At 36.0% G+C, this 27,545-nt stretch overlaps 1 protein-coding gene across 1 annotated transcript in view; it reads right to left on the bottom strand.

Moving 5' to 3' along the window:
- Positions 1–27,545, bottom strand: part of Naaladl2 (N-acetylated alpha-linked acidic dipeptidase like 2) — a 1,212,242-nt gene that overhangs the window by 1,102,182 nt on the left and 82,515 nt on the right. The window contains exon 2 of the mRNA XM_040754622.1: positions 24,268–24,329. The gene's annotated coding sequence lies outside the window, so the exon portion shown is untranslated. The remainder of the gene's footprint in view (positions 1–24,267; positions 24,330–27,545) is intronic.

Genomic DNA, 27,545 nt, shown 5'->3' with positions numbered 1-27,545 from the left:
ACTGTGAATTAAGAGTAAAGAAATGTAACTTCCATATACAATATATTTCTGTGGTGCTTTGATAAAAACAAACAATCATCACATAAAAGTTGCAAATATTGTGACTTCTAAATTATTAAATATTTGAAAAGAAGAAAATAGAGCTTTCAGAAAAAAAATCACAGAAAGAAAATTAAAGATGGTGTGAAGGAACATACTGAACAGAACTGAGAGCAAATAAAGTAAAAGGATGTGGGCTGTTGGAAGTTAACAGTTGAATCAGAGTGCTGGGATTCAAATATGGAACCTCCAAGATCAGCTCTTGGAAAAATTCTGCATTCGGTTGTTAATGATATGTAGAAATGACCTCAGGGCATAACACGGCTTCTTCATGAGGGCCTGGCTCTGGAGCTCCTGACAGCTTTGGCAGCATCTGAAGTCACTCTTGGCATGTCTTTCATCATGCCATGCTAACGGAATGGGCTCTACAGCGCATGCCTGTCCTGTGCAGGCCTCAGGCTTTCAGTTTTTCAGAGCTTTCAGCTAATGGAGCTGAATTTTCAAATATAAATTTTATAGCCCATAATATTTCAAATAATGTGAAATAAAGATAATTAAAGCAGGCAGTAAACAATAGAGAGAGACAGTGAAAGATGTGCAGGATATATTGAGCAAATTTATGACAATTTTAAATGGAGAGCTAGGAGGAAACATGAATGGAGATTGCTAGACTTGAAAAATTGTTAAAAACAAAAAGTCTTAGTAGTAAATTCTGCGGTAACTCCAGGCAAAAGTAAAGCCCACTGGGAAAAGGAGACTGTGTAATACAGGTGCAAAGAGGACAAGCCTGACAGACGACACATGAATTCAAATCTAAGTAATAGCTGCCAATACTGTGACATACAAGCTTCAGACTCCCTAGTAAATAAGCATCCTAATAGAGCTCCATTTGAATACACTGTACTTTTTGTAATGACTGCAACATAAATTTACTAAATATTTGCATAAATAGTTTTTAAACAACGGGCATATTTTATAAAGAAATGAAATTAAAAGAAAACTAAAAACATAAAGTAATAAAGGTAATAAGATCTAACTGTCTAACTTCATAATAGGAAAACAAAAAGTCAGCCAAACATTTAAACATATATATTAGCCAGGCATTGCTGGCACACACCTTTAATTTCAGCACTAGGGAGTCAGAGGCAGGTGGGGCTCTGTGAGTTCGAGGCCAGCCTGGTCTACCAAGTGAGTTCCAGGACAGGCTCCAAAACTGCACAACCTGGGTTAAAAAATAAGTAAATTATACTGGAAATTTAAAAACACCAAGAAGCAATAAATAATAGGAGCTAGGTGCAATAAATTGTGAGACAGAGAGAGGAGTAATAATGATCTTCATATAGTAACATGTATTTGTCTTTAATTTTTATGAGGTTACAGTATAAAAAGCTACTCAATTTTCACTAGAAAAAATATATAATCTTTCCATGCAATTACAATCTACCATGAAATTTCTAAAAATAAATCCTCAACATCATTATTGAAATTTCTTTTAAATATGATATTCCCTCAAACTGTACTCAATACACACACACACACACACACACACACACACACACACACACACACACACACACATATTTGAAAGAGCAGCAATATGTATTCCAAAGATACATTTAATGGTCACTACCCAAGAAACTACTATAGGATATAGTTACACATTAGAAACATTTATTCAAATCGAAAAATTATTGTTTTACATAACTTAACTTTCTTTCCACGAGTATACTCTGCATTAGGTTTCACCATTATATTTCAAATAAAATTAGTTTTTGTTGATTTCTCTGCCTGTTCTTCTCTGACCTCCCTGGTTCTCTTCCCCACAGCCTCATAGCACCCTTTCTATTTCCTTGTTCCTGTAATCCATGCAGAAATAAATAATCAGATGCAAACATCTCTGTGGTATGATAAAAAGCAATTATTGTACATGTCCAAAAGTGGGTACAATTGGATTAGGTAGAATTTTGTTTTCTATAACTGTACTAGCAAGCTCTTCTAGCGGGACTAAATAAAGGTCTCCCTTTTCGTACATCCTTTACAGCATTTGTTGTAGATTCTTATACTTGATAGCCATTCTGACTGAAGTAAGATGACTGCAGTGAGGGAGAAAGAGAGAGACAGAAAGGAAGAGATATGGGGACCAAGGGGGCAGGGAATGGGTTCAATGATGTGCACAATACTGTGCTCCTGCAATAGATATCTTTGCAAAACAATGCTAGTATATTATTCATCCAAACTGACTTAAAAGTTGAAGTGAAGAATTATATTTATATAAATTAAAATCATTCTGTCTTAAGTTACATATTTTAAATCACTACTATGTTATAACTATAGTTACAGTGAAAGTATTTCTTTTATCTCATATACTATCATAATTTATCCTTTATTTTAAGTTAGTCATTCAAGCTCTCTCAAAGAAATGAAAATATTATCATATAATGGCATTGATTTAGTTCAACTGATATTTAAAATTATAAAATAATATTTTTCTCATAATCTTAAAACATCAAATTTTTGTGAATTAGTTTAATCTCATAACTCTAAATTATTTGATAGTTGACAATATGCCCTTCCTATGTAGTGTGACAACAAAAAGTAAAGAAAATTGTAATGTACCCTGGCTAACACGGTACCAAAACTCTGGAACTATAAACATGCATTTGATTTACATTGCATGTATCTTTTGAAATAATTTAGTAGGTAGTTATATGTATCAATAATTCAGTTACTAATCATGTGGCAGTAGGAAATATTTTGAAAATAGATTGAATTTTTTTCTTTAAAAGTTAGAATGAGAATGAAATATATTTGGAGAGGTACGCTTTGAATCAAACATGAGAACATGTCAGCAGAGGAAAGAACCATAATCCTCTTTGATTTATAAGAATAATGGAGTACATTGTCCTGTAGCCTGGCAACCCATTTCACTGAGAATGGAGAATTACTTAATCGCAGTCCATCAAGCTTTTCTTGGAAATGGTGCTATTTAGAGCTTTTTCCTCTTGGTGATGCCTGAGCAAGGAAAAAGAAATTTCTGTGTTCTAGACCAGAATGGCATGTGAGGACATACTAGTAGACTAAATAAAAATCATTTACTAGGTGCAGAGGACAGAAATTGGTAGAAATAAGACAGAAACTAAAGTTTAGAGAGAACAGTTACAGTCTCTACAGTAAACACCCAGGACCTGGTGAAGTGGAAACACTAAAGACGATTGCAATCCTACTCATCATCCTTAAGCACAATACCACCAGAATGAGCTACACTTTCAAAAAGGGACTGTTGGATGAAATACTGAATGAGTTACTCCAAATTTTTATATACATAAAATAGCACATATATACATATACACACATGAATATACATATATATGTATATACATACATACATACATAAATATATGTGAGCTAGAAATGATAGTGATTCTCTGTTGTCCATGCTGGAAACATATTAAAATCTTATCTCACCACAGAAAAAATAATAAGTGAAATTGACTTTTGAACATTGAATATTTATTGATGTGGTCTTACTTTTCACTCAGTGAAGACACAGCATGAAAAAGAGCAGCAGCTGTCATCAATATATGCAAAATGGCTTATTTTGCATTTGGCATGTATCATTTACAGACTCACCTTGCTAAATTTCTGTGTAATCATGTGTAAAGTAGGTACTTTCAAGCACCAGGTCTGTCTTCTGTCCTACCGACTATTACTAAGGGTGGGCAGTACATTACTTAAAAGTTGTAATGTAAAACATAATTTTATATTTGGATGTAAAAATTACAAAAATATGCAGAATCAAAAGAGAAATAACAGAAACTGAAATCTCTACTACTCGATTATAACAAATCACTATTGGAATTTGAGAAGGGAATAACTTTAAAAATAAAAAGATCATAAATCCACATAGACTAGGAAATAAATCTATACTAAAGGTAGATTCAGGCAAAAGAGGTTTAGAGGTTGTCACTGAAATTTTTGAACATGTCCTCTTATTTAAAAATTTGTAAGGAACCCAGACTGATGGCTGGGAGGCCAGCATGGGACTGATCCAGACCCCTGAATGTGAGTTTCAGTGAGGAGGCCTAGGTAATCTACTGGGCCTTGGGTAGTAGATCAGTATTTATCATTGGCATACAAATGGACTTTGTTACCCATCCCACAATGAGGGATGCTCTCTCAGACTGGACTATTGGTGGAGGGCCTAGGCACTGCCCTGAACAAAATGACAGATTATGGATATTGACGATGGAGGGCATCACCCTCCCTGGGGAATGGAGTGGGGATTGGGTGGGGTGCTGGGAGGTAGTGGAAGGGAATGGGAGGAGGGGAAGGAGAGGGAGCTGCGACTGGCATGTGAAGCAACCTTGTTTCTAATTTGAATTAAAAAAAAGAAAGAAAAAATTGTAAGTAAATAAAACTCTAGTTTTAGAAAAGTTAGATTGAAACTGAGATCGAAAGACGTATATTGAATCATAGTTGATACACTATACAACGTATTACAATTAATTGCAATGAATCTAATGTATTTACTTGTAAGTTGAAATGCTCATCCCCTAAGTATTGGGAAGTAACATCTTGAGAGACAATTTAGATATCAGTGGAAGCCCCTTAAGTAATTAGCAGCCTATGCAGAGACTAAAGCTCTCTGATGGTTCTTTCCATCATAAATGCTCACAGGAAAGCAGCAGTCTCCAACACAGGAAAATCCTTCACCCCAATCTAATGGTGTGGGTACCCTGGTCATAGATTGACACAACTGTGAAAATAACTATTGTTTATAAATTATCCAACCTTTGATAGTTCATTGTGGAATCCCATATTACCATATAAAGATAAGAAATGAGAATAGATTCAATACCAATTTATGGTGGTGAAGCATTCTGTCTACCTGGACTCTTAACATCTCTTGTGTCTCTTGCTATGTTTCCTTTTCATGTCTCATGCCTATTCATGACTCTACATAAGACAGTCACCTATCATACTAAGTTTGTATAAAGATCAACGGTATATGTAAATACTGTTACTTAATAGAAAGAAAGTATAAAATTAAGGTTATATGAACTGCATCAGGATTTGCACAGGTTTGATTTAACTGACATCAGCAGGAACTCTATGGTTTTGTTTTGGTTCTAAATTTGCTTCCATCAGTCATCACAGTCAATCTCTCCTACAATGGATCTATTCAGCCTCAATAATTACAGTAATCAATCACATCACAACTCTAATTACTTAGAGAAAAGTGTTGAAGTCATAGATACCTAGCATTAAAACTTCTAAATCTGTTTCTGTGATGGTAAAAGATAATGGGTGTAGTTCTATATCATACATGATGTTTCTGTAAGACAAGACTTACAAAGAGCTTAGTTTGGAACTATAAAACTATTTTTATAGTTACCTGAGAACATTATCATAGCATCAGTTATTGCAGAAATAAAAGCTATCCCAGGTTAAATTCCATTTGGATCAAAGGGTGTTATAACCATAAATTGTGTGTATATAGTTAGGTTACAACTTGATGAAATCATGGAAATTTTAAATATTAAACAAAAATTATTTAGTATAATTTATCTATATATCATCACTGATTAGCAACATAGCTACTTCCAGATGTGTCTAAGCTTTTGATTCAATGAAGTAATGTTATCTACAAAGTTCACACTCAATAAGCATGTAAAAATAAATCATACAAAATAATCACATAATATTTTAGTTAAGTTTATGGTTTTGTGTTGGGCCACATTCATAGCTCTCCTTGGGTTTGGTCGACGATTCCAGGATTGGACATGTCTTCTAAATATGGGTTGTTAAGCCTAGTGATCACATGACTATCTGGGAGCTGACACTCATTGTTGCTGTCCAACCAGCATTCATGACATTACCATACATGCATGACAAAAATTTAAATTCAAAATATGAAGACAGTTTCTCCTGAATCTATACCATTTTATTGTATATCATGGTTTATCTATGTGTAAAATCAAACAACTGCAGCACCAGAAGAAAACACAGTCACACATTTTGGGCTGATGATATCTATCTTAGGGTTTCTATTTCTGTATTAGAACACCATGACCCAAAGCAACTAACTTGGAGTGGAAAGGTTTTATTTCTCCTTATAACTCTTGATCGCAGTCCACCATTGAAGAAAGTCAATGCAGGAACTCAAGGCAGGAAATTGGGAACAGGAAGAAGAGGGCATGGAGGAACTCTGCTTACTGGTTTGCTTTTTATAAGTTTTCTCAGTCTGTTTTTTTACACTACTCAGGACAATCTGTCCAGGATTGGCACCACTCACAATGGGCTGGACCCTCACAAATCAATCATTAGTCAAGAAAATGCCCCACATTGATTGCCCACAAGTCAATATGATGGAGAAATTTTCTGAAATGAGGTTTTCTGGTGTCAAATGATTCTAGCGTGTCAAGTTTACAAAAGTTAAGGAAGACGATGTGTCTTTCAGCATGAAACTGAAAGAAAATAATCATGGTTGTGGTCCAAAAAAAAAAGAAAAGAAAAAACGTTACCATAAACTATGGCCAAGAAATTCACTCTCTGACCTTCTGCTTTTCTCCATCACCAGTTGTTCCAAAATAGAATGGTCTGTCCTACCTACTCTGAAAGTAGTTCTTGGCAATGGTTTCCTAATTGAAGAGAACAAAGAAGAATCTGCACAGAAGACTTCTGAGGAGCCCCATATTACTACCATCACAAGCTAATCTTATATTCTCTGATATACTCCTGTATATATTCCATGGACCTGATATCCTGGGTCTTGGTGTCTTCATTTCTAAAGGCTTCTATGGCATATAAAACTTACATTAAATAGGTTTGCTATACTTTTCTGTTAATAATATTTCTTTTATTATAGGGGTTCTCACTTATCAGCCCTGCATTGCTTTGCTCTGAAAGTTCCCCTCCATACATAAAATATATTTTCCATCAGGAGTATTAAGAGGTAGGATCTTTGAAACATTTATTTTTCAATCTCTTTCTCATGTAATTATCCTAAATATATAAATAGCATGAACATAGATTTTTCTGAGAATACATTTGTCATATTTTACAAGGGTGAAGAAAAGATGTGAGAAATGCTCAACAATAAGCAATTAGATAAATTGAACAATTTCTTCCACCATATACTTACTAAATTGTAGCCACTAATTCACACTGTATATAGAAAGTAACATTTAAAGGTATTCATAATATATTGCTAACTTTAAAAGTTAGGTAATAAAATCATTAAACCATGAAACCACTTTATTTATAGAAAAGGCTGAAGAATTATAATGCATAATAAATAGGTGTTTATTACTTTTCTATATTTTCCTGGAAAAATATGTTTAATTAAAATATTTGTTAAATAAAATATGAGGAGCTCAGAACATTGCCTGGAATTTTAAACAACACTGGATTTAAACCTCAGCCTCACTGACAGAGGAAGGAAAATAGGAATGAGGAAAGGGAGGGTAGGAGACAAGAGGGAATGGAAGGATTAACATGATCATTAAAAAAAAACCTAAAGACTGATAGCCATATTGGTTGGCTAGCTTCACAAGTTTTTGAACTGTTTCATTATTGATTATTTTTCCAACATGAAAATTTCAATATTAAATGAAAAATATGGGATTGAGAAAAATATTAGCAAAATTAGGTAATTAAAGTTAGCAGAGAATATTGATTATATTTAGGGACAGGTAGTTGCCTTACATGTCTGGAGAATATACATTTTATATGCATTAAGGGGAAATCCCATTGATGAAAACAATGTACATAAAATCACAGACTACTCATTTTCTGCATTAACTACAAGAAGTAGCAAACATATGCATTTGAGTATTTCAGAAACAGATGAGTACAAGAGAAGGAATCATCTTCTAAACGATCCACTTACAGTAGTGTGGGACAAAGATGAAGATAATACATCAAATGCTATTGTTGTCATGAACATATTCATTGATATTATTATTATTGTTATTGTTATAGCTCATCAAATTCAATCCTAACCTAAATGTAAGTAGAGTGAATTTAGACATAGAGCCAGCCATTTTCTACTTTCTAAAGTTAATCAATATATGAGCACTTCTGTTAAGAATAACTTCAATTATATTGTTTCCTAATTATTTTCCCATTATAGAATTACATTATTTTACAAAATGTACTTATTATACTTCCTTAACCACTTGAACAAAAAGGTAGTGTTTTACAATTTAGGTTCTTAAAAACTGTAGCCACTTTTAGCCTTCCATCACATACTTTAAGACCTTCCAAGAGTTTCATTGACATAATGTAGGCAGCTGTGTTGGTCCTGTTCTAAGTCCCTTGGCACTTGGGTATCTAATGAATTTTGAAAACAGCTTTTTGCAGCTCTACAGTGGTCATTGAAGTGAACTTTTCTTCCTGCTCTTTCAAATTAAATATCTTGATCTTTGCATCTCAAATATTTACTGATAAACATAAAAATGTTCACAGTAAATGCTGAACAAAGGATAATTTAGTTCAATCATCTAAAATCCTCATTAGAAACCAAAACATTGTCTTGGAAATAGGAAAGCCCACTAATCCTTGCTGCATTCCAAGATCATCATTTGTAGCATAGAGTAGCAGCTGCACATGCGCTCCCAGCCAACACCTCACCTAAGTTAACCACCTATGAAAACAGTCGCCAAAACAAAAACCTCCTTATGTTACTGATATTTAGTAAAAATGAAACTAATGCCTAGTTCTGATAGACATTTAATCAAAATTTATAGTTCAAGTAAACATATTTGTCAACAGGATGTGAAATTGCTAAATACCCATAAGAAATGGTTATGCCATTATATAATGAATACGGATTCTACGTTCAAAACTTACAAATCAGGTCAGGAAATATCCCTGTTAACTCAGAGTCTCCAAAGAATAACAATGTAACATACCTTAAAGTTTTGGAGGAAATTAAATATGCTGTGTTAAAAATTAGTTAAAAAATAAATATAATTATAGAAAATCTTTGTCAATTAGAAGACAATAAAGACTATTTAAACATGTACATCATTAATTATCACAGGTTATTAGGAATCATGATGACCTTCACTAATACACTGGCTATTGTGTATGTTCCACAAAATTGCATTATGTATATTTTTGTGAATCTACAAATAATTGCAAATATTATTTTTTCTCATCTAACACAGAATAAAACTAAAGATCAAATATATAAGAAAAATTTTCCCAGCTATCAGTTTGGGGTCCATGAGCTCCCCCTTGTTCAGGTGAGCTGTTTCTGTAGGTTTCTCCAGCCTGGTTTGACCCCTTTGCTCATCAACTGCAACTGGATGCCAGGAGTTTGGCTTAGTGTTTAATTGTAGATGTCTGCTTCTGCTTCCATCAGTTACTAGATGAAGGTTTGAGGATGGCATACTTGTAAGTCATGAATCTCATTATAGGAGAAGGGCATTTAAGGTAGCCTCTCCACTATTGCTTAGATTCTTAGTTGGAGGTCATTCTTGTAGATCTCTGGACATTGACCCAGATCCCCTGAATGTGAGTGTCAGTTAAGAGACCTGGGAAGTCTATGGGGCCTCTGGTAATGGATCAGTATTTATCCCTATCATACAAATGGACTTTATATGCCATTCCACATAAAGGGACACTCTCTCAGCCTAGATGCATGGGAGAAGGCCTAGGCCCTGCTCCAAATGATGTGACAGACTTTGAAGATTTCCCATGGAGGGCCCTACCCTCCCTGGGGAGCAGAAAGGGCATGGGATAGGGGACCGGTGGGGGTCAGGGGAGGAGGGAGGGAAACGGGGAACTGGGATTCACAAGTAAAAGAATTGTATCTAATTTAAATTTTAAAAAGAGAGAAGGAAAAGAGAGAAAGATTTTCAACTATACATAAAAGCAGCAAAGCAGAATGTAAATTAAGAACCATGAATACCAAATTCTGGTTTTTGAGTCACATCAGATTTAATAAAGAGAGCTCAGGCATTTTCCACTGAATGTCTGTAACAGAATTCCTAAAATCAGACATCTGAAAATGCACTCGTTGTCTATCTCCTGTTTCGCTAAATGCAAAAAGAGGTACGTGTTACATATTAACCCCAATATGCAAAAGATTTCCAAAGTACATTAAATCTATGAAAAGCAAATTGTCCTGGTAGGATAGAAAGTACTTAAAATGCCACTTCCTGATAAACACCTGCTATGTTAGCACATGCTGAATTAGGCATAATGGCCAAGGCATCTTAGCATCAGCCAGACTGGCTTGTGCAAGCGTGTTACAGAATATGCATTCTGAGGGGGGGGGCTACAGCTGATCCTGACAGAAGAACTCTCCCATAGCCACACATCATTTTATTAGAAATATATTAAGCTTAAATACCAGTGTCTCTAATTCATTGAAACACATTCATGAGAAAATCTACATGAAGACTATAAGAAATCTGTAATATTCTACCCATTGCTATGTCTGAACAAACACGTTGACCAGGGAGATGGTTTAGATAAGTACTTTCCATAACGCATAGCAGCATGCACCAGCATCATTAAATAATGAGCAGAAAACTATGTATAGTAATTTCAATTTTTAATCCAAGGAAGGTAATCCAAATATGTTTTTCAAAAGAAAGGAAAGCATTTTACATTTGAAACACATATCCACTATGGAATGTTTCAAAACTGTAGCTTTAGAAGTAATTCAGGCAGAAAAATCACTGAATGTATACTGTTGTTTTGATCATACACATTTGTGATTATTTAAAATCATAGAGTTTGTGTTGGATTTTCTGTTTAAGGAAAACAAAATAAATTAATAGAGTGTCCCAGAAAAAAGAATTCTTCCTTGAAACAGAGTATCCCACTGGACACATGGCAATCACATTTTGCATATTTTCATGTCCCATTATAATTAAACGTTTAAAGAGTCACTGCCTTGATCCTTGATAATAAAGACCAATGCTTTAAAGACAAATGTTTGAAGTATTTTCAGTTGTCCAATTTACCTAAATCATAGTTCATTTAAGGAACTATTCATCCTAAATCATCCATGTCTTTGTTCTAATCCTTTGTTGTAACTGTATAGCATGGTAGGACTCAGACATTTAAACATTTTCCTTTAACATTGTCAAACTAAGCAGACTGATTGATTCTGAGATCAACAAATAGGAAAATAAAGACCTTCAATTGGATTTGATGTCAGGAGAAGTGAAAGCAGAGATATCAAGCTGATGCCTAGCAATAGCCTTCACCATCACTCACCAGTGTTCACTGTACTGCAAAGTCCTCTGCATGCTACTAGAGTAGAGAGGTGAACAGCACCTCAACTACAAACCAGTCTACTATGGCGACCTGTCTGCATGATACACAAGAATGGCACAAATGATGTGGGAGCAACTAGCCACTGCCTGATGAGTTTAAGGCCCACTCCATCACATGGAACCCACGCCTGAAAACATTCAGATGGCCAAAGCCTGAGATGAGACAGGGCATGAATCTAGGGGAAAGCAAACAAACAGCAATAAAATGATGGCTAACAACGTTTTACTATATTACTCAGCCATCATCAGTTGCCTTAGATGGGAACCCACAACTGGAAAATGTTCCCAGAGTGAGAGACCTTAGAAAACTCAGTCCTAAACAGGACGCCATCATCACACTGCTCCCTCAGGCTCAGGAAAGTTTGCAGAAGAGGAGGCAGAAAGATCGCAAAGCCAGTGGGAGTAAGACAACAAGAAGACAATGCTTTTGACATACAACAGGACCATCCAACACATATGCAGCCTCCTGGAGACTGGCGGCTAGCACAGGGCCTGAATATGTTCAAGTTAGATGGAGTCTCAGCACTGAGAGGGGAAGCAGAAAGGGGCTACCATCTCTAAAAGGTACCTACAACTGACACCGAACCATTCACAAAGGAAAAGTCAGTTTCCTCCAACAGATTCTCACTGGGTGTACTTCAGTGCAGGCCCTGACCCAGCAGTGGATAGCCAACTCAAAACAAACACAGTGGTATTTCTGGAGATGTTTTGACTTATAATGCTTCCTTCGGTCATTTGGTTTTGTACCTTACTGGTTATCTTATTCATCTTTTACCTTACTTATGTGTTTATGATGGTTTCTGGTTTTGTGCTTTTCTGCAGTTTCTATATGTGTATTTATTTGTGTATATGTGTTTCTCATCCTTTTTTTTTTCTGTTTGTCTGTTTGCTTTGTCTGGGAATTTTTTTCCTCATGGTCTTTTACTAATCTTTTATAATTTTTTATGTTGTGTTTTGTCTGTGTGCATTTGTGTATGTGTATTTTACATATATATGTGTTTCTCATGCATTTTCTTTCTGCTGTTTTTGTCTTACTGTTGATTTTTTTTACCTGTTTGTTTCTAAAAAGAGAAAAAAGGCATGGACTTGGAATGGTGGCCAGGAGGGGAGGTCTTGGCAGGAAATGGGGGAGGGAAAATTGTGATCAGAATATAACTTATGGAAAAAAACTATTTTCAAAAAAAGTTAATTTTTATCCTTTTAAAGTCGTCCAGAAACCTCTAATAAGAAGAGGCCAGTGCCTTAAAAAAAAAAGAAAAGCTCTGAGATCATCTATTTGACATTCTTTAGTTCTTGAGAATAAAAGTATCTAAGCAAAATACAAACTATTAAGTGTAATGCCCAATCCAAATTATAAACATGCATTAATAATAATCATGAATTCAGTTAGATGAAGTGGATATTTCAATCTATTAGGGATTCTAACTATAGAAAGATCTGTGTCATTTTTATTAACATATCATGTACAGTAAGCTGAAGAAGGTAAACTTTACCTCTACTCATAAGCAATATTTTAACAATTCTGCTTAGTAATAACAATTCTCTAAAATTTCATTGTAATCATGAAAACACCAGGCCATGTGTTTTATAATTACATTTTTAATAGAGCAATGATTTGGTTGCTGTATGCTTAAAAATGTTTGCACAGTGATCACAAAAAAAGGGATGCACAGTTTTCAATATTCATGAACACAGTTACTATTGCCCCTTACAAAATTCAAATATTTAATTCAAATTATCTAGGCTTTGGATGTAGATTTGTTTTTAAATACTCATTGCAAAATATTCTGTCATTAAAATTATATTCATAAAACTGTCAGTGAAGCTCACATAACTTTTATTCTGGAAACACTTATGTAGATCCACCTACATCATTCCATTTCAACATTATGCATGTATTAATTTTCATTTTATAAATGGTGAAATGGGAACTCAGGTGTTTAATTCTCTATAATTAGTGATTAAATTATAAAAAAGACTGTTTACCTAGAAAAGTTTCCAAAAGTCTAAATTAATACTAATTACAGGAATTTAGATTTAATTACCTTTTTATTAATAATAAATCAAGTAAGTACCTGTTCCATTGTTCGTACATAAAATTGGGAAGAATTATTTATTGTGGTTTTATAAAATATCTAAGAAACAGTTGCTACTGGTGCATATATCATTTTTATACATGAACTGTCAATAAATTTTATTTGTGTGATTGTTTTGGTGGCATGTATGTGCACTGCATATGTACCTGGTGCTTATAGAGGTCAGAGGAGGAATTCGAATCCGCCGAAACTGGAGTAATGGACAGTGAGTGTCATGTGGGTATGGAGAACTGAACCTGGATGCTACCCAAGAACAAGTGCTCTTAGCCACTGAGCAATGTCTCTAGACCTTACACAGGACTTTAAAAACACTTCACATCAGCAGTCTTAAGAGTTAAATCTTGATTCTATGGCTTCCTTATACTATATATATATGAATTCTTCCATTGTAAGAATTTTTCTAGGTTTATGTCTGCATATTTAATAATGAAACTCAACTTGTTAGAGATGTGTGGTTTGTCTACATCTCAAGCATCTTCTAGAAGAGGCTTCAAAATTAGGTGTCTAGGCCATAGAGCCTCACCTTTACATCTCCAGACTTACTGTTAGTATTTCCCCAAAGAGTGTGTACACCCATGTTCGGCTGGTAATTTATGAACAGATTTTTTGTTCCATCTCCAGATTTAAACTTAAACATGACTGCAGCTACAAAATGCCAATAAAATCACTTTAACTTCCTCATAAACAATTTAGTATAATGCCAGAATTGAAAGTCTTCAGATATCATGTTAAAATGTAATTACAAGCATGCTGTTCATTAACTTGTAGCTTAAAGAGCTACTACCATCTTATCTTAAGTTTGTCTTAATGCCACTGACCTTGAAACAGTATCTCCACAGGACAAAATACTCATTCCAAAATGAAATCATTACACTAGACTATATACTGGGATGGAACTCACCTCAGTGCCAGAGCACATGTTTAGCATGCCCAAGGTTTTAGGTTTAATACCCACACAAGGAAAAAATAGGAATGGACTCTAAACTAAGAATTCATAGACCAGCTCCACACCGGAATACAGTTTTATGCACGAAGAAAAAGTAAATTCATAACACATGACACTGAAAAACCAATTATCAAAAAGAAAAGGTGACTCCAAAGATTATAGATCTATAGGACAGAAGTAATAAAAAAATCACAAGAATTAAAATTATGTTATAGAACAGAAACAAAAGCAGAATGATGGTAAATGAAACATCAGAACATGGGTTATATCTTAGATATTCAGAGGACAACATATATAAATGCAGGTAGTACAGAACACTTTAAATACACATCTTGAAGTACCAGATGTTACAGAAGACAGAAGCCTTGGAATGGTCATATATGTATGTGATTCCAGCCTCGAGAGATTGCAAGAGGAAAGAGTGAATTCAAAGTCTCCAAGAGTTGCCCTTGAAGACAGCTTGGGCTCTTAATTAAAATATCTATTTAAAAATTAGATATATGTGCTGAAAATAGATGAAAAAATAATATACTAGAATTAAGTCCCATTCTCAGACTCACACACCCCACTTCTCTGTAAAAGAGTAGAGATTATTTTTCTAGATATGATGACCCTCCTCTATAAAACTTGGTAAGGGTAACTCCATGTGCAGATACTAAACAAAAGTCTAAGTCTACAACTTAGGGAATATCCTATTCTGGTCTCAATTTTGTCTTAACCAGTTTTCTTCACTCTAGACACAAGACACCAGGCTGGAAACATAAAAGGCAGTCAATCCAAGTTCTGCAATAACCTGCTGGAAAATAAATCCAAACTGAGTTTTTAAGAGTGTCATTTTTTCAGTGTATGCTTACATCAAATGTTTACATAAATAAAAGACCAGAAAAGGGGAATTTCAGAATAATAAATACAGTGTACTATAGAAATAAGGAAGTTCTAAATAAAATAGAAAAAGAGCACAATGCCTATAAACTACAAATATTATATATAGTAAAAGATAAAATCAAGGAATTCATTAAATACAAAAGGAAATGGGAAATAACAAGAAATGAAGAGGACAAAACAGAATTCATTCATGATGGTAATAATTTTGCCAATAAACCTTTCAGAAATAAGGAAAACAAAAAGCAATATAATAACCATAACAATGATAGCATAAAATGACAAAGCCTAATATGATCAGTTTGAAAAAATAATCCTCCATCAGAATTGCCTCTTGCTTTAACAGAGATACTGCAGGAATAGCAGAGGCTTCAGAATTCTGAGAAACAGCAGCAGCTCTGTTCAACCAAACCATCAACCAAGCATGTGGGTGGAATAAAGGCACCTTAGACTGTGAGGCATCAAAATGCCTTCCCCAAGCACCTTTCCTAGACAGCAACTACCCACATGTCATGTAGAATTTTAATGAGAAAGAAAGGAAAGATCCCTAAAGACAGTTATTTGCCCTGGAAACAATGGTTAAACTTGGTGTGGTACAATGAGACTACATGGAAATATTGTTAGTCCAAAACCAAAAAGTTTAATGTGCTCCTAGATTATTGTAGGAAGTAAAGTTGATCTGAAGCTGAGTTGGTGGTAATGACGATCAGTCAATACACTGAGAGTGAAACAGTGTTAATTCTAAAATTTCGTAAAAGCATATAAAAAACAGTTCTGTCTTCTTCAAACGCCCTCCATGGTTATTATGAAAGTAAAGTGTGCTCATTTGATATGAAACTTTAATATTTTGCAATTAAAATAAAGAAATATTTAGAACTGCTTACAGCAACAAATTTCCAACAAACATATGCTATCAATTGATAAAGTGGATTAAATATCCAGAACAACTGCATCAGCTCATGGCTACCAGATAAAGATACTATAATACTAGTTAACAATTGATAGTGACAGCTCTCCATAAGCATGGGGGGGGGCAGAATTTATCTTTATACTTTTAAGCTTATATAACTTTAAAACTGTCGATATCAAATTAAAGCGATGAACTTGTAAAATTGAATAAAATCTACTCTAATTTTTTTATTTCATAAGGTAAAATGGGAAAGAGAGGAAAAATGGAAAGCCTGGAGAGAATCCATGAAAAGGAACTGAGGGAAAGAGAAATTGTGTAGAGAGTCCATGCAGCATCTTAGAAAGCAGCTTCTGAAAATGTTCTTAATTAAATGTAAAAGAGGTAATCAAAGTAATTTAACCTGATTGCTAATTACTGTCTCCGGGATGAGTTAATTGTTGTACTATATTTGTAAATAAGAAATAAGTATCAGTAAAATAAAGCTTAATTGCTTAGCCTGTATTTCTTCATTCACTCCTGTCATCACCCTCATTCGGTCCACTTCATCTCCTGAATAATATTCACACTCACTCCTAGGCATCCTGCCCCTCAGCCCAACTCAGGCTGACTTGAGCAAGCATATCATCATAATGGTACCCAGAGCGGCAGCCCCTGTAACAGTGTATTGTCTAGGTTCACAGCTCATTCCTGCTTGGAAGGCCCTGACCATCAGATTCCTCTTGTTCCTCTGTGTCCTTCCTGCACTGCCATTCTCTGACATAACCAGCTACGTGTCTGCCTCTATGCTAAGGCTGATTGCTGATCCCACAAAACTGCTTTACTCTTCATTTTGCCCAAGTAATGTTCATGCAACAGAGTTTAGGTCAGAATGACTTCTGCAAATTATATGGTACTATTTTAGGCCTGCTGTCCCTGGACAGACATAAACAAATGTCTGTTCCCTACTTACAGGGCTCTAATGACAAAGTACAACTCCAACCAAGTCCAACTTGTGGAACCACAGGCTAAGGGAGATTACTCACAAGGATTCTGAAGGTCACTTGCAAGAGCATGGGTGATGCCAACACAGCAGCATGATTTCCAAGTTGCTGCTTAGATGGACTATTTGCCTTCATTTCATCTTCCACATTCTGTATTCTCTTCCCCTAAGACCTCAGGGCCATATCAAATTAGGGCAGAACCACAGGCAAGGGGGCAGAGAGTATAGCTTAGTAGGGCGCTGCTGGGGTCTGAGGTGAGGAACCAACGAGACTCTCCACCCCTCTCCATGTGGAAAAGAACTTTGAGAGTCAACTAGCTTGGACCTTGAGAGTCTTGAAAGCAGCCATAGGTGATCTGGTGTGGATAATGGTTGTTTTGCCCAGGGATAGAGCTGTGCATATAAAAATGATAATAGGCCGGGCGGTGGTGGCGCACGCCTTTAATCCTAGCACTCGGGAGGCAGAGGCAAGCAGATCTCTGTGAGTTCGAGGACAGGCCATACCGACAGCCTCGAAAACAATACAGAGAAACCTTGTCTCGTAAAAATCAAAAAATAAATAAATAAATAAATAAATATGGTAGCAGTCACATTAACCCTTCTCCAAGACTCAGAGCTCCATCTTTCCTGCCCATTAAATGTCTATTGAAATATACTCCCCTAACTCAATGTTGATTTCTCTACTTTGTTTTCTTAGTGTGTAGGAATAAATATTTTGTAATCCATTACATATCATAATTATGAAAATTATAATGGTAGGTAAGTTGGTGTGTGTGTGTGTTTGTGTGTGTGTGTTTGTGTATGTGTGTGTGTGTTTGTATGTGTGGCGCATGTGCATGTGTGTGCTGCATTCATATTCATGTCAGTAGCTACTGAACTCAGGTCTTGTGTGTAATAAGAAAGTGCTTTAACACCAAGCTACATCGCCAGAGTCAGACCGGGTTAATGCTTTTTAATTAACTGTTTCAAAAGTAGTCCTGGAATATAGTGCGTTTTAGTGCACATGACACTCATCCAAACACTGAATGAATGATTGGTTAACCCACTTTAGATTTATTAAATAAATACATTGGACTTACAAAGTTGTCAAATCCCTTATTTGCAACCTTCATGCTTCTTACCAATCACTCCTCAGCAATCTGACAGAAAGCTGTGCTTAGTCACACAGTCGCCTATATTAGCTGACATTCTAATTCTGTATTTTAGGAGAAGTCAAATCAATATAGGATTTTAAAAGATAATTTAATTTTGTACTAATCAAAACACAGACTTTGTCATTATGCTTTCTTCACATATAAACATATAAACATAGAAAGACACACACGTGTGAAATGACATGTGTGTATGTGTGATGTGTGATGGAGAGAGAGTGGGGAGAGGGAGAGGGAAAGGGAGAGAGAGAGAGAGAGAGAGAGAGAGAGAGAGAGAGAGAGAGAGAGAGAGAGAGAGAGAGAGAGAGGGAGAGGGAGAGAGAGAGAGAGGATCTTACTATGCAGTCCTGGATTGCCTAGTACTCCTTATGTAGACCAAGCTGGCACTTAATTTACAGAGACTGACCTCCCTCTGGCCCCCAAGTGCTGGGATTACAGGATGGCCAGATATTCATAATTCTCAATGCTTCTTCTTAATTAAAATTAAATGGAATCTGAAGTGTCATGAATAAGATACTGATAGGAAGGGGGCTCAGGAAGGCTTCTCTGAAGTTTACTGTACCTGAACATAAGTGCTTTAGCAAGAAATACTTGGTAAGAGATGACAATCTGAAGAGTGTCTGTAAGAGGAAGGCATGTGATATTATTCAGCTGGGTGTGCAGTCTGCCTTCCAGCAGAACATACAGGTACCCAAACAAAAAAAAGTGTTCCAGCTTCTTTTTTTGCTCCCTTTCTGTCCCCCATATGGAGCAGGATGCATGGATGGGCTGTAGGTACTTTGCCTATTTTAGATAAATTACAAATAACTCCCATTTCTAAAGCTTGCATGAAAACACCAGTCTCTAGCCGACAGGTGGTCAGAGTCACGCTGTCTGGCAGGAAAAGGCTTTGTCCTAAACCGAAAGAACTGCTTTTGTCTCATTCCTGCAAATTTCAATAGTTGTATGAAGGGACACAGAAACAAAATTGAACACGTTCACATGAATGTAGTGAAGATTTATAGCCCTATGGAGACAATTACAAACAACGTCAAGTTTTCCTTGTCAACAAGCCAGCTTCTAATGCTGTGTGACTCACAGGTCTTCCTGCCTGTACCAAGCTGTACCGCCGAGGCTTCCACAGAACAGTTCTGTTTGTTCCACTTGCTCCACACATATTTAAACAATTACCTTCGGTAACTTAAGGAGAAACTTGGCACTGGAAGTTTGTTAAAATGTATGTTAAGGCTTCCTGCTAAGAAAGTGCTCTAGAATAGGAGCTGTCAGCCAGGATGTGGAAAGGGAAGGGAAAAGAAACCAGACAGACCATGCTTCAGAAATGACCCCAGCCATGGAGCTGCCCCTCCTACTATGATCTCACCTGCTCAGCACAAGCCATCCTTGACCAGAAGCCCAGCTCAGGGAGGCTTGCACACCATACCTGGCAGCCTGGCCACAGGACATCCTGCCTTTCTTTATTTCCCCATTTATTTCTTTGTTCTGTCCACCCTTCCCTACTTCCCTTTCCTTCCCACCCTCCATAATAATAAACTTCATGGTGTGAATTTGTATTGAATTCCCTAAACAAAATAAATAAAAAGTTAGTGTGCTTCTTAATTATTTAATTGAATTTTCTTTTTATGGTAAATTAAATAATAATCTGTCTCATTTATTGGTATTTCTACTGGTTGTTAAGGTTATTTCATCTCTTATAAGACACTGTGGATTAAGGGATATTTTGGACTCTTGTTTATAATAAAAGATACAAAATTTGACTTCACTTATCACAAACTCACACTTCTGTTAAAGACAAAGAGAGGGCTATGCTCTTGCCAAAAATTCAATTTTGGAATTTTGAAGATGGTTAGAATGCTTCTGTGATCCAAGGCTCTAATCTGTGATTTCACCTCCACTAGCTACAGACTGCAAATGAATGGCTGCTAAGGAAACTAGGCACCATAAGACACTGTGGACTGCACATGACCCTTGGTGGGGTAGAGTGACCTTTCTAATACATGTTCCTTGAGTTGCTCATGGGTCCTTGTGCTGTGAAACTGGAGTAGTCACCACCACCCCCCAACTCTATTACTCTTACTTCTGCCTTGTTCCTATTTTCCATTGGCCTTTTAATAACAATTTAGTCACTTCGACTTTCATGTATGTAAGATAACAAGTGAAATAAATCCAACACCGTTTTCCTAGAATGTCTCTTCCTCAATTGGCAAGAAAGTAATAGCAACCACTGGACGGCAAATTGTCTTTACATATCCTGGTGTTCTTGAGGTTGGTTTCTGAATTGCCTGAATATTCTGTGTGTCTAAAATTACATAATTTTAGAAGTTACTTTTTCTAAATGGTGAGCAGCCCTTGCATTATTTTTTGATATTTATTTAAAAAGTCCTATACCGTATATTTGATTGTACTATTTTTCCTAGTATGACTCCTCCAAGATCCTCCTCTCTCTTCCCACCCAACTTCATGTTCTTTCTCTCTCACAAAAAAGCTTAAAATACCTAAAAACTAATGTCGTATAAGACAAACATAATAAAAAGGGGGAAAGGAAGTCAATAAGACAGAGATCAAACAAAATAAAATAAAAAGGCATACAAAATAACATAGAGTTCATTTTGTATTGTCAACTACTCCTGTGATGGGACTTGCCCTAGGGTGTGGTTAATGTAACCATTATTATTTCATTGGGAAAATCAAAATTTCCCTTTTCCAGTAGGTATCAATTCCAAATAGATTTTAGAAGTTATATTTACCTGGGACAAAATGACTGAGCTTACAGGAAAAAGCAGCCAGTGATTCTTTTTCTCTAATAAATTGAAATAATAAAAGTTCTATTCTATTTTGAAAAGTCCCATATGAATATTTACAAGGCTTGCAGATTCTGTGTGGACACACTCACATACTCAGACATACACTCAGACATTTGCATATAAATGCCCATAAACACAACACAAAGTCATACCTATATCACATATAACATGAAACACACATGTACATACAAAAAGGAAACAAACACTTATACCACTGTATACAAACACAATATAAATTTGTACATACAGGATATGTTTAAATAGGCACCCACACATATATATACACACATATATATGTATATATGTACATATATACTAAATAAGCATATCTTCTGAGTTTTGAGATTATAATATAATTATATAATTCCCCATTGTTCTTAATTCCTCCAGCTCTTCTCATATGTCCCTCTTTGCTCTGCTATATTCATGGCATCTTTTTCATTTATTTTGTTACACACACCCACACATATATAATTAAAATACATAAATCAACCCTGGTCAGTCTGTACAATGACACTTTTATGCATGTTTTCATGGCTGTCCATTTGATATTGAAGAACAAGTTGGTGTGCTTTTCCCTGGGGAAGACTATGTCTCCCACTCTCAGCTTTCCTTAGTTGACTGTAGCACTCTGTGCAGGGACGAGGTCTTGTGGGCTTTCCCCTGTCAGTGTTAACATGTGTATTACTGTTATCCCTGTTCAACTCATGTTTAGGCAGTCATGTTAGTGACCCTATGGATATAGTTCTGACATGCCTGGTACTGAAAACCTTGCTAACTACCTTGTGCTAGTGAAGTCATAGATCATGGGCCACCACTTTACATCAGCACAATCCTCAGCTATACTCTAGATGTTTATCTTTACACTCACGAATAAGTGTATTCCTCATCCCTCATCACCACACTAAGGAGAATCTCCTTTGCCAAAGATAGAGACCATTACCAAAAATTGCAAGCAGTGAAAACACAGATTTGTGCAGCCCAGTCTCAGTGGATTTAATGTACAGATCAAGACTGGAGAAAAGGGCACAGAGAGACTGTCAGAGCCAGTCACACATTTGAGAAGTGACTGAAAACAATCACTCCTTAGTGTACTCATTATCTTACAGGATCCAGCTAATAAGGCATCATTTCATTTTTCTCACGTGGATGAAATCCTTCATAATATATTTTATTATATATTTATTAAGTTCAACAAAGAAAGCTAGACATGTTCTCACTTTCCTTTCACAAAAGTATCTTCTTCACTTATTTTACTCCAAGTCACTTCCAGTTTGCTTAAAGATATTTGACTGGCATATAATGAATCAGAAATTTTGAAAATTACATTTCATACCGATTTCCTCTAGTGGGAACCTTCACTGTGAATTGAAAACTAAAGAACAGACATGGAAAGGAATTTCAACCTGTGGCAACTCACCAAGAAATTAGAATATTTGTCACAGAAAGCAAAGCTTTGAGCAAGCCTTTCTCTGACTAGCCTCCTGTTTTCTGGATTTTTACCTGCAATTTAAGGATTAGATGCTAGAAATATTGAGAGCCTGCTATGGGAAAAATACTGCATTGGATAGTGGGAAATCGATGTGTATTAAACCATGTTCCTGCACACCAAAATCTTGCATCCTAAAAAACACATTTTATTTATTAGGATGTGAAGTAAAGTATGCTTTTCCTTCCTATTATGTTCAGTGAGTTGTGAGAACTTCACCAGCTTGCCTTGAAATCTTGGGTCTTTCATTATTGTTTTCTCAATTAAGTCTGAGTTTATTTTTTTGTTTCTAATATGACTTATTAGGGTGTTCTCCCTGCTTCCTAAATTTTTAGAATCAAAAATTCCTTTTCATGACTGTTTCTGGCATCATCAACTCCTCTGAAATCGAACTGTAACAGCCCCTAGCTTCCATTCTCTGTCACAGCATAGGCAACTATCATTACACTGGCTGAAGTGACCTTGACTGATGGGGGATGTCCTGTATATGTTTCTCTTATTGGTTGATGAATAAAACACCAGAGAGAGATGCCACGAAGGGGAGGAAGGAGTAACAGGTATGGACCCTTTTCTAGTAAATAATACCACATGGAAATACTTAGATTAATAGAAATGGTTTAGCAATTAAGAAAGAGCTACCAATAAGAAGCCAGAGCCATTGGCCAAACAGTTTTCAATTAAAATAAGCATCAGTGTGTTTATTTGGGGCTGAAGGGCAGCTGGAGCAGGTGGGAAAGAAACTTTGTCTACACCTGTCTTCTCATGCAGCACCCACACTCACATACTATTTTACTCAGCGTACTTTCTCCTGCTTCCATGCTTTCTTGGTTGGTCCCCTCCGGACTATATAAAGCTTTAAGAAGAAGCTATGCATTCATCACCATAAGCCCTTCCAGTTAAGGAACCTAACACTTAACAAGTTGCCATGAGTATTGGGTAAATGAGTTATTAAATTGCTGAAATTTTATTTATCTAAGAGAAACAAAAATATTGCTAATTGTTGCATTCTGTGATCTTCTGCATACACAGTAGTAAGTTCAATGATCTCAAATGACAGCACAGTCTATAGCAAATTATACTGATTAACATCTCTTTAACTATAATTATGTGAAGATTTATTTTCCTTTAATTTTAATATCCATAAGAAATGCTAGCAATTACTAATTAGTTATCTTTATTCCAAATCCATATTAACTGAGAATCTAAGCACCAATGTAATACATTTACATATGTTAATTCCCATGCTTGCTCACCATAGATTATTGCTCAGAGCAAACTCTTGATAATGTTGGTATGGCTTGATGTCTATTAGTGATGCTTCATTCAAGTTATAGAAATGACAAGTATCCAAGATAAACTGATAACGTGAGTACTTTCAAAACACAGGAGAAGCATACTCACATATCTTCTTTACAAGTAACATTTCTAGTTGCATTTAATACATTAAACATAACAACTTGAGCTAGCAAAGAATGTATAATATCATAATATAAATCTACAGTGTCATCAAATATATGAGATGATTCTCCCAAATGAGTAAATAATTGAACATTTATCATCTGAATGCTTGTTGACAAAGACAGCAGTTACAGAAGAGGAGTAGTGTATTGCTTCCATTTTTGAACTGCTCAAATGGCTTTATAAATATTTACAAAAGGTCACCAATAGAGGGCTTACCTGGGGTCTCAAGAAGGAGGCCCTAAGCCATCAAAAGCTATTTCTGATGTCCAGCCAGAGATCTAAAACAGAATAACAAAGAGAATTTGTGGCAACACAGACACATAGTATTCTTGGAGAAGTGAAATCGATTGTGACATTTTTCATTTATTTGTAAATGCCTCTTTGGCAGGACACTCACTCAAAAGGACAGTTTCTTCCTCCAGCATGGGGCAGGGGTGGTAGTAAAATAGAAGGATCCTGACAGCTGCTTTAATGAGCTCTGCATTGGGGCTATCCAAACACTTTTACCCAAGAAAGAGTTTGTCCTTCATTTGCAATCTAATAACTCAATATAAAAAGTTATCTGTATGAAAAACCAAACCATCTAGTCATTAACAGCAGCTGTTTATTTTCTTACATCTCAATGAAGAGAAAATATTCCAAATGAACACCTACTGATGATCAGCCACACAGACTGAGTACCTCTCCTCATCAAAGGTTCACTACAGCCAGGGGTGACTAATCTACATAGGAGACCTCATATATAACCCAAATATTTGTTGGAAGATAAAAGGGGAAAATACCTAAACTCCAGTATTTGCCACATTTTGTCACTGCATGTTTCTAAGGAAAAAGAAATTATTCGTAGGGTAACATATCACTAGTCTTTGTCTCTAAATCAACTTTAAATTAAACCAGTCTATAGTCTCCACTTTGCTTACTTGTTTGGTCTTGGATCACATGCTAAGTGCCCAATGGAGCTGCACAGCAAATCCTGATGCTTCTTCTGAAAGCAATGTACACTTCAGTGTGTAAGGAAAATTCTGGCTTCCTAACTGACCCCAGCAGCTGTCATCTACTAGTTAACCAATAATTGTCTGTTGAACTGGAAAACTCATATATGGTGATGTAAACTTTGACATCATGGGCAAACATTCACAGTCCTAGGAAAAAATTAAATGATTGAGAGCTTAAAGAAATAACAGAATCTATGGGTTGCCATGCTGTAAAATATTTTTATCCATAAAATGTTGTAGCTATCTACTGTTGAGGAAGAGGAAGCACCATGGGCACTGTAAATTGTCAGTAAGTGTAGGTATCATACTGATGAAGCTGCACTCTGATAAATCAAAGATCATCTTTCTCAAATACGCAGTAAACATAGATAGTGGAGTACCAGACCTTGTCTCTTAAGACACCGTCAGGACCTGTGATTTTACCTCTTCAGCTAACAGGTCATTGCACTCAGTTCCCTGAGCACAAAATAGGACTCACATTGAACACACTTTTTCTACAAAACTGTCTGAAAACCTCAGTGCGAGTGGCCTTGGATTTCTCTCTTCAGTTTTTCTAAAATAATAGCTCTCAAATTTAGCTTTATATCAAAATTAGCATGGACTTTAGTTGAAATGGAGATATTTATATGTAACTCCAGACCAATTAAATTGATTTGTATTTTTAGAAGCTCCCAGGAGGGTTCCAGTGTGTAGCTTGAGCTCATAATCACTGGTCTACAGTCTGACACTCTCATTTCTGCAATCAATACCGTCTGTTTCCCACTTTATTCATTTTTTTCTCCTTTGCATCACTGAACTGTGATGTCTCACCAATGCCTTTGTCACAAATCAGCTCTGTGGAAGAGTATGTTGTCCACAAATTCAGGTCAACCCTGATAAGCTATGTGCTATTGATAATGATCTCATCTCCAGTGGAAGGAACAACTTAAGAATGCATGTTATGCATATCTGGTCAATTATATGACAGAAAAAATGATCAGTGAGTTTCTAACCACATTCTTTTTCTCCTGCTTCTGAGCAAGGACATGAAATCTTAACCAGCCTGACCAACATAGAAAGTGCTCAGTGAGAATAACAAAGCAAAGAGACAGAAACACAGAATTGGTGACAATGATTTTGCCATTGAATTAACTTGACCCACAGCAAGAATGATTATATGAAAGAAACTGAAAAGTCATCAAATAATTTTGAAAGCAAATTTAAACCAGAAATGTACTCTAACCCAAGGCCAGGTTAAGTAACACTTTTGTCATTTATATTTTGTTATCTTTTACAGGAAATACAATAGACAAAAAATTATTCGTGTTTCTTGACAAATTAAATACTTAATTTTGTTTAAATGGTTTGATAACGCAATTCTGAGGTGTTTAGCATTTTCTATGTACATGTTCATATATATGTGCACATGCATGGGGAGACAAGAGGCTGGTAAATGGGTGTCTTCACCTTAATTTTTGAAACAAGGTTGACCACTCTATTTGCAGCTCAAATATTTAGCTGGACTGTATGACCATCAGGTCCAAGGATCCTACTTTCTGACCTCCCCAGTGGTGGGTTTCTTTAACATAAGTGACAGGAATCTAAACTTGGGTTCACACACTTTGTAGTGTCTTAATGGGGAATACACTGGTGGATGAAGCACTATGACCAAAAGCAATTTGAGTAATAAAGGATTGTTTTTCTTATAGTTTACATCACTATTCAGCACTGAAGGTAGTCGGGGCAGGAATCTGGAGGCAGGAGCTAATGAAGAGGTCATGGATGATTGTTGCTTACTGGTTTGTTCCTCATGACTCACTTAGCCTCGTTTCTTGTAGAACTCAGAGCCACCAGTGTAGAGGTGGCACCACTCACAATGTGCCAGGTCCTCTCATATTAATCACTAGTTATGGAAATGCCCTACCTACTGAACACTGTTATGGCGGTAATTTTTTAAATTTAGTTCAGTCCTTTCAGAGGACTCTAGCTTGAGTTGGGCAAGCTAAAACCAGACAACCACTGCAGCAAGCACTTTAGAAGCTAAGGCTTCATGGTGTGTACATGCACATAAAATTTAATAGTACATTGTATCATACAAAGACTTTTTCCTATATAATGGTACAATATGAAAATAATTATTGCCAAGTCCTGTCCTGTTACTGGGATAAATAACCACTATGTGATTTGATTAAGATGCAATACACGGCCGGGTGGTGGTGGCGCACGCCTTTAATACCAGCACTCAGGAGGCAGAGGCAGGCGGATCTCTGTGAGTTCAAGGCCGGGCTGGACCAACAGCCTCCAAAACAATACAGAGAAACCCTGTCTCGTAGAAACAAAAAAAAAAAAAGGATGCAATACACAGGTAGGAATTCTTACCTCACATTATAATTGAATACAAGAACACAAGGAAGTAAGTTACAGGCCATAGGGGGGACATATTACTGTTGTTTACTTAAGTTGACATAGAACACCTAAGGAGGGAGGTGTTGAAGAAAGTTTAATGTATAAAAAAAGATG

This window comes from Mesocricetus auratus, unplaced genomic scaffold (assembly GCF_017639785.1).
Source record: "Mesocricetus auratus isolate SY011 unplaced genomic scaffold, BCM_Maur_2.0 Super-Scaffold_100011, whole genome shotgun sequence".
Classification (NCBI taxonomy): domain Eukaryota; kingdom Metazoa; phylum Chordata; class Mammalia; order Rodentia; family Cricetidae; genus Mesocricetus; species Mesocricetus auratus.
Note: the sequence above shows the minus strand (reverse complement) of the source record. Positions and strands in the feature narration are given on the sequence as shown.